At 40.1% G+C, this 12,236-nt stretch overlaps 1 long non-coding RNA gene across 1 annotated transcript; it reads right to left on the reverse strand.

Moving 5' to 3' along the window:
- Positions 1-1,481: 1,481 nt before the first annotated feature.
- LOC137298546 (uncharacterized) lies at positions 1,482-11,197 on the reverse strand. The gene is made up of 3 exons (XR_010957754.1): positions 10,946-11,197; positions 3,160-3,247; positions 1,482-2,572 (listed from the first exon to the last, which is right to left on the reverse strand). It is a non-coding gene; the product is annotated as an uncharacterized lncRNA (long non-coding RNA).
- Between the last annotated feature and the right edge of the window lie 1,039 nt (positions 11,198-12,236).

A 12,236-nucleotide genomic window follows, 5' to 3' on the forward strand; every position in this document is an offset into this window, starting at 1 on the left:
GGTTGAACCGGGCCCATTCAACCACCCGTCTAGGTGAAGCCAGGGCCAAAGGGGTGTGTTGAGCAATAGGAACACTGGTCCTGCTCCCGTTGCCCTTAACCACCAGGATCCCCTCCTCCACCGACACAGGGCCGCAACCCACTGCAAACAGGTTGGTGGACCAAATATTCCTCCGGGTCCACAACGGGGGTGAACGGCTCTCAGCGTTACCCAGCACCCACCACGGTTGGCCGTTCACGGGTGCCGAGATGTTTTAGAGTCCGTGAGATGTTGATAGAGTCATTGACTCTATTACATATACATACATGCCTGAATGCATGTCTGCCTGCCTGCACGCACGCACGCATGCACACACGCACACACATACATACATACCTACATTACATGCATACACACACACACACGCTTACTTACGTACGTACAGACACACACACACGCGTACGTGCGTACGTACAGACACACACACACGCGCGTACTTACGTACGTACAGACACACACATACATGTATATACATACATACATACATACATACGCGTACGTGTGTACGCACAGACACACACACGCGTACTTATGTACGTACAGACACACACATACATACATGTATATACATACATACATACATACATACATACATACATACATACATACACACGCGTACGTACGTACGTACAGACACACACACGCGTACGTACGTACGTACAGACACACATACATACATGTATATACATACATACACGCACGCACGCACGCACGCACATACATACATAATACATACATACATACATACATACATACATACATACATACATACATACATACATACATACATACATACATACATACATACATACATACATACATACATACATACATACATACATAATACATATTGTGTGAACATCCATCACTACATTGAGGTGGCTTTACCCATGCATATGAATTCTTTATCCACAGTACTGCACATTGCTTTACACATAAACGTTCAGTGCCTCGGGTGTTTTTTTACATTTACAATCGACCTTTTAGGACGCATGTAAATCGAAGTAAGTCATGCATACTAATCTAACTCACCCAACCCTGACCTAACCAAAAACAATCCCAACCAATCCTACCCGTACTTTTGTTCACTTCCACCATTTCTCGCAAACTTCAATATTCAACATTCATTAAAGGATTAAGTATCACACCTGCCTCTAAATGTCACTCAAAGTAATTTATGGAATGAATTTTTGGCTTTCAAATATTTTGATGAAATGATCAATCGATTAGAACAACAGGCAGTCCCTCCTGGATTCCGCGGCAAATGTTTCAGAATTCCGCGGCAAATTTAAGCAAATTCTGCACTCCATTTTTCAATATTCTGCAAAACATTCTGCGGTTACAACATTTGAAAAAAACCCAAAAAACATTATACAGACTTTCATGGTTTAATTCTCAAACTCAAACACAGATATAAAGTTAAGTCAACAGTACACATCACATCTTGAGCAAGTTTGATGACAAAGCACCCACACCCTTTTCCGTGTTTCAGAATTAAAAACTCGCTGAAAGTTATTTTTCTCCTCTCAATCGTAACTTTGATGCAGACAAACAACTTCCGGTTTCTTGCAAACAACAATTGTATACCTAAAAGAAACGTGAAATAATTTCAATGTGGGAAAATGTCAAGAGAAGTGATCACTAATTTATTCTTCCAAAAGCAAACATGGCGGAGACACTTTCCAGCCAATCAGTGGCCTGAATTTCCATCGATGCAGTTGTCTCAGAGTTAGACTATGGCCAAGTAAATTTATATCAATGTGACTATCAGACTTACTTCCGTTAGACCGTTTTCAAAGTGAAAACGTCTCTTAGAATAAATAGTCATATATGTATGTGCCACATTCGCCAGTGACCAAACATGATCATATTCTCATAGATACGCATATGAACACTGTCATACGAAACTTCCCTGAAACAGAAATGAAAATGTGAACTCAGAGGTGAACGGTAATCAGAGATGGGCTCAAACTTAGACACATACAGGTAGAATGTGCTGAGTGAAGGGTCTCTCATAACAACAGACACCCCGGGGAAATCATTGCTGAATGTGGTTCACGGGAGGACAAGAAGATTAGACTCGAGGCAAAGAAAATCCTGAGAGAAAGTCGTAACTACAGTAGTGTTTACATCATGAGCGACCAAACCTGGCAACAGCGAGTCTTCGAGTCTCTGAGGCGATGAGTGACAACATCAGGATGCCACGGAGCGGCATGCTGCATAGAGCCGACAAGAGTCGAAACGACAACATGCACAGGAGAGACCGCTACAGAAACTACCACTGGCAGAGGGACGATTCGGAGTGGGGCGATCGGGGCTGCAACGACGACAAAGGTGCGAGAAGAAGCAATTCATGCACAGACGACAAAGGAGAAACGCGTGGAAATGTTTAACAACATAGGTCACGTGATGTCACTCATTGCACCAATCAGCAGAGACCACGCCACGGGGTCAGACGTCAGGACAACTAAACAGCCAGTCAACGGTGTGGATAGGTGACATGCGGGTTCTTGAACATGTGTTGACCTCCTTTCTGAAAATCACAAGTTACGTTAAGTTGTGTGTAACAAGGACTGATTCAGTTGTAGTAAAGTACAGAGGAAACTCACTTGGTTGGAGAAGATAAACTTAGTGTAGAAGGGTACCGATGGATTGGACAAAACCGAACTGCTCTACACGTCAACGCAAGACACGGCTCTGGTGGGATTGGCTTTTCAATGAGAGGGAACTATATTATGATTTTAATGAAAATGTTATAGACAATGTTCATGAAGGTATTTTATGGATAAAAATAATGGACAAAAATAATTCAAAGAGTGTTATGCTGGCATGTGTGTGTTACCTCACCCCTTAAAATTCTACCTGACAGGTGGATGCTGTTAATTTCTTTGACACCTAAGACAGGTACATGAATATCACCATCCAGGTATGGCACACGTGTGGTGACTATAATGTCAGATGCGGTCAGTTACTAGACTACTTTGAAGGTGTGGACATTTTACCAGACAGAAACGCCATAGACAATACTGTGAATTCACATGGACATATGACTATTGGCTTTTTAATTAACGTAAATTACTGTATGTTAAATGGTCGATGTGGTGCTTCAAATGATTTCACCTTTGTTTCCAATCGTGGTAAAACTGGACCACTCGCTTCTTCGATGGACATTGGACGTTGAGATAAAGGACGCTACAGGAGCTTCCATCTAGATAAGATAAGATACGATAATCCTTTATTATCCCGAGGGAAATTTGTTGTACATTGTATAAGTTAACAGATTATGAATACAAATAACAATTAGGTAGGAACGCAGACAAACGACAATACACAGCTATATAAATAAGAAATGAAGTATTAAAATACACCCGGTACGTAAGTGCGGAAACAATGCTAGAAGAAAAACTTTATAAGGCTGCTCGTTGTAAAATTTGATATTAGTTGGTACGAAAGACTGACGGAAAAAAAAGAAGGAAAAAATTCAAATTTATAATGTAGACAATGGCCGGAATCATTCATATTTTTTCTCACTTTTTTTAAGTACTTGCCGTTCGAAAAATAAGCTAAGAGGTGCTAAAGGAATTTTGCTGGCGGTATTAACAATTTTGAAAAGTTTGTTTTTGTTTTGCGCCGACAGGCTTTGGAACCAGCATATGAAGTTATAAGTTAAAATACTTTGCACAAAGGTTTGGTAAAAGGCTCGCATTGAAGTGTTGTCGATGGAAAACGTCCTCAACTGGCGTAAGAAATACAGCCGCTGTTGTCCTTTTTTGTAAATGCGATTAGTGTTTTCCGTAAAACGATAATTTTGAGTCAATTACTGTGCCAAGATATTTGTGGCTGTCCACAATTTCAGTTTCTTCACCATTAATAAAAAGCGACGTTAAACTTGATTTTTTCTTTCTGAAATCAATAATAATTTCTTTTGTCTTTTTAGTGTTTAAAATCAGATTTAAAACCAATTTATAAAGTTTAAAATTTCATGCCGTTAGAAGGTTTAATGAACGTGAAATAAGACATAGTGCTGCATCATCTGCAAATTTGACTGTAAAAACATCACTGGAGGTACTAAAACAATGATTTGTATATAATGTGAATAAAATTGGCGAAAGTACACAGCCTTGTGGAGTACCAGCAGATGTATATATAACATTTGATCAAGTGTCATTAACAGATACAACCTGACTCCGACCAACAATAAAATCTTTGAGCTACTTGATGATAAAAGAGTGAACACCCATACTTGACAATTTAGACAAAAGTAAATGTGGTTGTATTGTGTTACATGCCGAGGAGAAAACAACAAAGAGTAATCAAACAAAGCTACTGCCCTTTTCCAGATGAGATAAAACATTGTGTAGGAGAGTCGGTGTAGCATCATCAGTACCACGCCCAGGTTTGTACGCAAACTGAAGGGGATCTAACAAGTGTGTAACATTATGAGTGAGTGAGTGAGTGAGTGAGTGAGTTAACATTTAACGTCACATCGGCAGTATCTCAGCCATATCGTGACGAGAACATTTAATTCTGAAATGAAATATATGCCTATTATAAAACCTGTCAACGAAGGACAGTAAAACAACTAGAATATCACAGAGTAGAAGATAAAACTAGTAACTATATCTAAAACAATTTATCTATAGAGGACAATACAAGATAAAAATGGGTGCTAACAACTGAAGGTAGATCACCATACTAGGGACCATGGGGACTTACAGTACCTTGGCTACCTGCATGGACCCTAGATGGATTTAGATCATCCCCCCAGGCGTCAGCAATTCGGGAAGTCTAGCCATTCAGTAAAAAGACACTTATTCTACGATTAAAAACATGGAAAGTTTGAATTTACTTTGAATATTTGTGGACTTACGTACCCTCTCAGGAGGACAATAGTTTTACAGTACTTCAACCCCCTTTGAGGATACAGCCACTAACAAGCACAGTTACCAATTTAAACTTCCGATAATAAAAAATTATCTATTTACAATTCATTTAATAAATCTAATTCTTTTAAAAATCCAATAATTAAATGAGAACTGATATTAGTAAAAAGGTCCTTCATACTACGTGATTTAAAATAGGTATCCCTTGTGATGGAATATTCCACGCAGTCAAGCAAGACATGCTTCACCGTGATTCTTTCATCACAAGGGATGCAAAATAGAGGATCCTCACCTTTCAAAAGGTATTTATGCGTATATCTGGTGTGACCAATACGACATCGTCGCATAATGACCTCTTCAAATCTGGACTGACAGCCCAAGTAGGTGTAACCAATATACGGTTTTATTTCATGTAATTTATTTATACCTACTTGGGTGTCCCACTTCTTTTGCATCAGATCACGTATATCAGTTCTAACGTTCGCTTTGTAATCTGAGTATGGAATAAGAAGTGGTGTCACAGATTTGTTGAGTGCTGCCTTGGCAGCAAAATCGGCAATTGTGTTCCCTGAAATGCCTACATGGCTGGGTAACCAACAGAAGACGATGTCGTATTGGCCAGTAGCAAGATTATTATACAATTCAATAATGTCAATTAAAAGTGGATGTTTACATGATAAATTTTTAATCGCCTGAAGACAAGAAAGGGAATCTGAATAGATTATATATTGTTTACGTTTAGGGTGTCTTTGAATATATTTAAGAGCTGTTAATATGGCGTTAGCTTCTGCTTTAAAAATAGAACTATTATCTGGTAACCTAGAAGATATTGTTCTGGATCCAATGACAGTAGCACAAGCCACTGCGCCACCGTCCTTGGACCCATCTGTAAATAAGGATTTATAGTTGTTATATTTATGTTTCAATTGATTATATTCTTGTTTATACTGTAATTCATTCGTTTCTGATTTTTAAAATGTAGTTAAGGTTAGGTCAACCTGTGGTCGAACCAATTGCCAAGGAGGAAAAGAAAGAAGACGTGAAGGAGCTATATATTCCAGCTCAATGCCGGCTGAAGAAAGAAAGGGTTTAATTCTTAAACCAAGAGGCGGAACAAGAGAAGATTTCTTTTTGTATACATCCTCATACAGAGAACTGAAAACACAGTTATATGCAGGGTTTGACTCACTGGAATATAATTTTGTTACATACTGTAAAGCTAGTTTTACACGTCGCTGCTCAAGAGATGGCTCATCAGCCTCAACGTACAGGCTGTCAACAGGTGAAGTTCGAAATGAACCAAGACAAAGTCTTAGACCTTGGTGGTGAACAGAATCTAAAAGTTTTAGGTTGCTTTTAGAGGCTCCACCATATACAATGGAGCCATAATCAAGTTTTGACCGGATCAGTGATCGATAAAGCTGCAGGAGGGTAGCTTGATCCCCTCCCCACTTAGAATTTGAAACGACTTTCAACAAGTCAAGTGCCTTCAGGCATTTAGTTTTGAGGGATTTGATATGTGGTAGAAACGTTAAATGCGAGTCAAAAATTATTCCCAAGAACTTTGCCGCCTTTACGACTTTTATGGGAGATCCATTTAGAAACAGTTCAGGATTTTTATGCGGTTTATATTTTCTACAAAAGTGTATACAATTAGAAAATTTAAAGCCGTTTTCTAGACACCATTTATTTATTTTATTTAAGCACAGCTGCAGTTGCCGTTCAATAGTATGCATATTTTTACCACGACAAGAAATATTAAAATCATCCACAAATAACGATCCATCAATTGAATCGTTTAAAACTTTTGACAAACTATTTATCTTGATACTAAAAAGTGTGACTGACAACATACTGCCTTGTGGAACACCCTGATCCTGATTGTAATGATCAGACAGGGTAGAACCCTCGCGGACTTGAAATTGTCTGTCATTTAAAAAGTTTGCTATGAATTGAGGCAAACGACCTCGCAAACCGAAATCATGTAAATCTCTCAAAATGCCATATTTCCAGGTTGTGTCATGCTTTTTTTAGATCAAAAAAGATAGACACAGCATGTTGTGTATGAATTAGTGCGTTTTTAACAAATGATTCTAAACGCACTAAGTGATCGACAGTACTTCTATTTTTACGGAAACCACATTGTATCTGTGGTTGTGAGGTTATTAGTTTCCAAGTACCAAACAAGTCGATTATTTATCATGCGTTCCATGGTCTTGCAAACACAGCTAGTTAGTGAAATCGGACGATAATTGGACGGATCCGTGTGATCACGTCCAGGTTTAGGTATTGGTACTACTATGGCATCACGCCATGAAGAAGGAAATTTCCCGGAAGTCCAAATATCATCAAAAATTGATAAGAGCGTCTCTAAACAGGATTCTGGTAAATGCTTCAGGAGTTGATGATGTATCAGCTCCAGTAGCAGTGTCATGAGCTTGATCAAGAGCAGTATGGAGTTCATGAATGGAAAACGTTTCATTATAGTCTTCCCCATTATCAGAATTGAAATTAATAGTTTTCTTTTCTTGTTGCTTTTGATACTGCTGAAATTTAGGTGTATAATTAGGAGAGGAAGAATGTTTAGCGAGGGTTTTGCCCAGTTTATTCGCAATATCTGATTTATCAGTAAGTAATTGATCTCCATGTTTAAGATGATGGATAGTAGATTTAGTACCTTTACCTTTAATTTTCTGGACCATGTTCCATACCTTGGACATGGGTGTCCGAGAATTTATTTTGGATACATAATTTTGCCAAGACTGGCGTTTGTTCTGTTTAAAAGTACGCCGTGCTTTAGCGTTTAAAATTTTAAATTTATTTAAATTATGCACCATAGGATGGCGACGGAAATAATTTTCTGCTTTTTTCCTTGCCTTTCTAGCTCGTTTGCATTCATCGTTGAACCATGGTTTTCTTATGTGTGGAACTGCAGAGGACTCTGGAATACACTCATCAGCTATGGAGTGCAATTCATCAGAAAAGCACTTAATAGCATCGGGAACGTCAATAAAACGTTGAGGTTTAAGTTTTTCAGCACACAGTGTTTCATAAAAAGCCCAGTTAGCTTTTTTAAAATTCCGCCTTGATGATGAAGGAACAGCAGATGGAGTGACAGATTTTAGTATAGTAGGAAAATGGTCACTTCCACAGAGGTCATCGACTGACCATTCAAATTCATTAAGTAGATTGGAGTCTGCTAGAGACAGATCCAGAGAAGAGTAGGTGCCTGTTGCAGGATGCAGATATGTGCTCGAATCATCATTACATATACACAAATCAGTATTGACAATAAAATCTTCCAGTGTTTTACCTTTAGTGTTTATATGTGTACCACCCCAGAGTGGATTATGACCATTGAGATCGCCCATTATTATACAGGGTTTTGGAAGTTGGTCATAGAGAGCCTGCAAATCAGACAGTTGAAGTGTTGAAGAAGGCGGAATATACAACGAGCATACTGTGAAGGCAACATGAAGAGTAAGTCTCACTGCAACGGCTTGAAGATTAGTTGTAAGTGAGACAGGGCTGTGTATAACATTCTGATTTACAAGGATTGAAGATCCTCCTGTGGCCCTATCACCTGGAGGAGAAAGAGAATGATATCCAATGAACTGACGTAAGTTAAAATTGTCTGCCTGTTTCAGGTAAGTTTCCTGTAAGCAGAAAGTTGATGGTTGTAAATCCTGAATCAACAGCTGTGATTCATTAAAGTTGGTTTTTAGTCCTCTACAATTCCACTGGACAATACATGGAGAAACTGTTTCTATGGGGGATTGATTGGGGATCTACCCCTTGTCTTTTTGGTGGGTGACAAGCTACGAGCTCTACACCGGATGTTGTCAGAAACATCCATATCTTCAAGAGATCCAAACTTATTATAAATTTGGATTGTATTTTCTGCCGCTTTTGAGGTTCTGCCCTTATGGTATTTTTTTGCAGACTCATTTATTGGTTTGATTTTTTGTTTTGGTAGTTGCTTCCTATTATTCCCAGAGGAAAGTTTGGAAATGGGCTGTGATGATGATTGTTCCTGGGAAGATGGCCGAGACTGAACTTCTTCTCTAACAGTTGTTGACGTAGATACAACAGTTTGCGTTGACTGATCAGGACAGTAGATTTCGGGTGCAACAGTGTCAACCCATGTCAAATTAGTTTGGCATTGCGTTGATGAAGTGGACACTGTTGAAGTTACAGTTTGCTTTGTTGATGTTCTCGAAACTGAAGCATAGGACTCGTTTGGTTCTGATGTGTGAACAACAAGTTTCTTTGCATCAGCAAAACTAAGATTCCTTGTGAATTTGATTTTATTAATTTCCATTTGTTGTTTCCAGATCGGACATTCTTTTGAAAAAACTGAATGTGTTCCAGAGCAGTTGGTGCATGTTTTAAAGTTGCTGTCACGGTCTTCAGTAACATGAGTTTTTTCGCTGCAGTCAGCACATGTAATAGCATTTGTGCAGTTCGTAACACCATGACCATACCTTTGGCATTTGAAACATCTCAACGGGTTAGGGATATAAGTATCAACATTGAGATGACAATATCCTGCTTTAATTGCTTTTGGAGCAGTTGGAGAAGAAAAATGGAATAGGTAGGTGTTTGTTGGTTTAGTTTCTGAGTTTTTTCGGGTTGTGAATCGTTTCACAAAAATCACTCCTTGTTCTTTCAATTCTGTGGCTATATCTAATTCACTCATATCTGCAAATAGTTGATCCCGGTCTCTGACAATTCCTTTGCTAGTGTTCATAGTTCTATGTGGAGATACCGAAACCGGTATTCCAGCCAAAAGCTGTGTTGACATCAAATTTGTTGTTTGTTGTTTCCTGCTGCATTCGATGAGCAAAGAGCCTGATCGCAGTCGTTTGATGTTTGGGTCTTCACCTGCAATACCTTGTATACCTTTTGACACTGCAAACGGGTTTAATTTTAAAGGTGACTTGTCAAGTGTCTCAAGAACTAAAAATCGTGGCCAGTATTCAGTTGAGTTAGAAGCTCGTTGGTCATCATCATCACTGTCCAGTTGACGTTTGTTTCGCTTTTGGGGGGTTTTGTATTCCATAGTTAGTGTAGAAGGTTCATCATCCGAGCTCCCCACCCACCACGGAGTATCAGAAGGACAAGGCTATAACCAAGTGGGCCTCCAACTTGCAGCACCAAGGATACCCGGATGATATACTCCAGTAGAAGAATTAGAAATAATTAGTCTACCAGATTGGCCCATGAACCATCGCCTTCTAGCATAAGACTCTAGGCAAAGTTCAAAGCAATATAATTCAACATCAAACATGTTTTAGACATTAAACCCAAGACCAAATCAATCAAAATCAGTTCCAAATCATACTTATGCAATGATAAATAAATGTATAGTCTATGCACAGGGCTTGGCATGACCAGCCGATTGGTTGAATCGGGCCCATTCAACCTCCCGTCTAGGTGAAGTAAGGGTCGAAGGGGTGTGTTGAGCAAAGGGAACACGATTACAGGCCCCCGTTGCCCTCAACCCCCAGACTCCCGTCCTCCACCGACACAGGGCCGCAACCCACGGCAAACGGGTTGGTGGACCAAATATCCCCCCGGGTCCACAACGGGGGTGTCGGCGAGCTCTTAGCATTACCCAGCACCCACCACGAGGAGGTGGCTCGCCACAGGTGCCGTGTAACATTATGACGCAAATGTTTTTAGACAATACGTTCTAGACATTTCATGACAACAGATGTAAGTGCTACAGGGCGGTAATCGTTAAGAATAGATGGGCGTTGTATTTTTGGAACAGGGACAATGTTTGGAGTTTTCCACAGAGATGGGATTTTAGTGAATTTTGGAAATTTGTTTGAAATACATGTGCTAACTGCTGTCCACATTCCTTTAAAATAAAACCACCCAGTTTATCTGAACCAGAAGATTTCCGCCCGATAAGCTGTTTAAAAGAAAGTAGTACATCTGTGATTAACAAGTCCTCGCTCGGAGGTAGTGATAGACACATATCGTCAATTTCACATCTGAAGTCATTAACATCTCACCTGATTGCTGCTCCAACAGCATCAGATTTGACACATCAGGGCTCGGCAGCTCGTTTGTATCCTGAAATGAGTGCCAAGCAGACCATTATTCATTTTAGAACTGGAAAATTCAAGTCAGTGTCAGTCAACCTTGGACAAAGCTTATGAATAAAGTGGTAGACAAGTTACTCGACGCTGTTGAACTGTAATATCACAGACTCTGGTCCCCTCACACACCTCGAGAATAGAGACCAGTCTGAAATGGGTCGACCTGTTTCACTGGACAAAGTATAAAAGCAGCGGCCAGCCCAGTTAGCAGAGCTGTATGATTGCTTATTTCCAAGTAGAAGGTTTTAGGAGGCATGGAATTTGACACTTTTACTAACATACCACCAGAGCCGTGTCTTGCGTTGACGTGTAGAGCAGTTCGGTTTTGTCCAATCCATCGGTACCCTTCTACACTAAGTTTATCTTCTCCAACCAAGTGAGTTTCCACTGTACTTTACTACAACTGAATCAGTCCTTGTTACACACAACTTAACGTAACTTGTGATTTTCAGAAAGGAGGTCAACACATGTTCAAGAACCCGCATGTCACCTATCCACACCGTTGACTGGCTGTTTAGTTGTCCTGACGTCTGACCCCGTGGCGTGGTCTCTGCTGATTGGTGCAATGAGTGACATCACGTGACCTATGTTGTTAAACATTTCCACGCGTTTCTCCTTTGTCGTCTGTGCATGAATTGCTTCTTCTCGCACCTTTGTCGTCGTTGCAGCCCCGATCGCCCCACTCCGAATCGTCCCTCTGCCAGTGGTAGTTTCTGTAGGGGTCTCTTCGACTCTTGTCGGCTCTATGCAGCATGCCGCTCCGTGGCATCCTGATGTTGTCACTCATCGCCTCAGAGACTCGAAGACTCGCTGTTGCCAGGTTTGGTCGCTCATGATGTAAACACTACTGTAGTTACGACTTTCTCTCAGGATTTTCTTTGCCTCGAGTCTAATCTTCTTGTCCTCCTGTGAACCACACTCAGCAATGATTTCCCCGGGGTGTCTATTGTTATGAGAGACCCTTCACTCAGCACATTCTACCTGTATGTGTCTAAGTTTGAGCCCATCTCTGATTACCGTTCACCTCTGAGTTCACATTTTCATTCTCTGATTCAGGGAGATTTCGTATGACAGTGTTCATATGCGTATCTATGAGAATATGATCATGTTTGGTCACTGGCGAATATGGCACATACATATATGACTATTTATTCTAAGAGACGTTGTTCACTTTGACAACGGTCTAAGGGAAACAACTCTGAGA

Source organism: Haliotis asinina, chromosome 10, assembly GCF_037392515.1.
Source record: "Haliotis asinina isolate JCU_RB_2024 chromosome 10, JCU_Hal_asi_v2, whole genome shotgun sequence".
NCBI lineage: Eukaryota > Metazoa > Mollusca > Gastropoda > Lepetellida > Haliotidae > Haliotis > Haliotis asinina.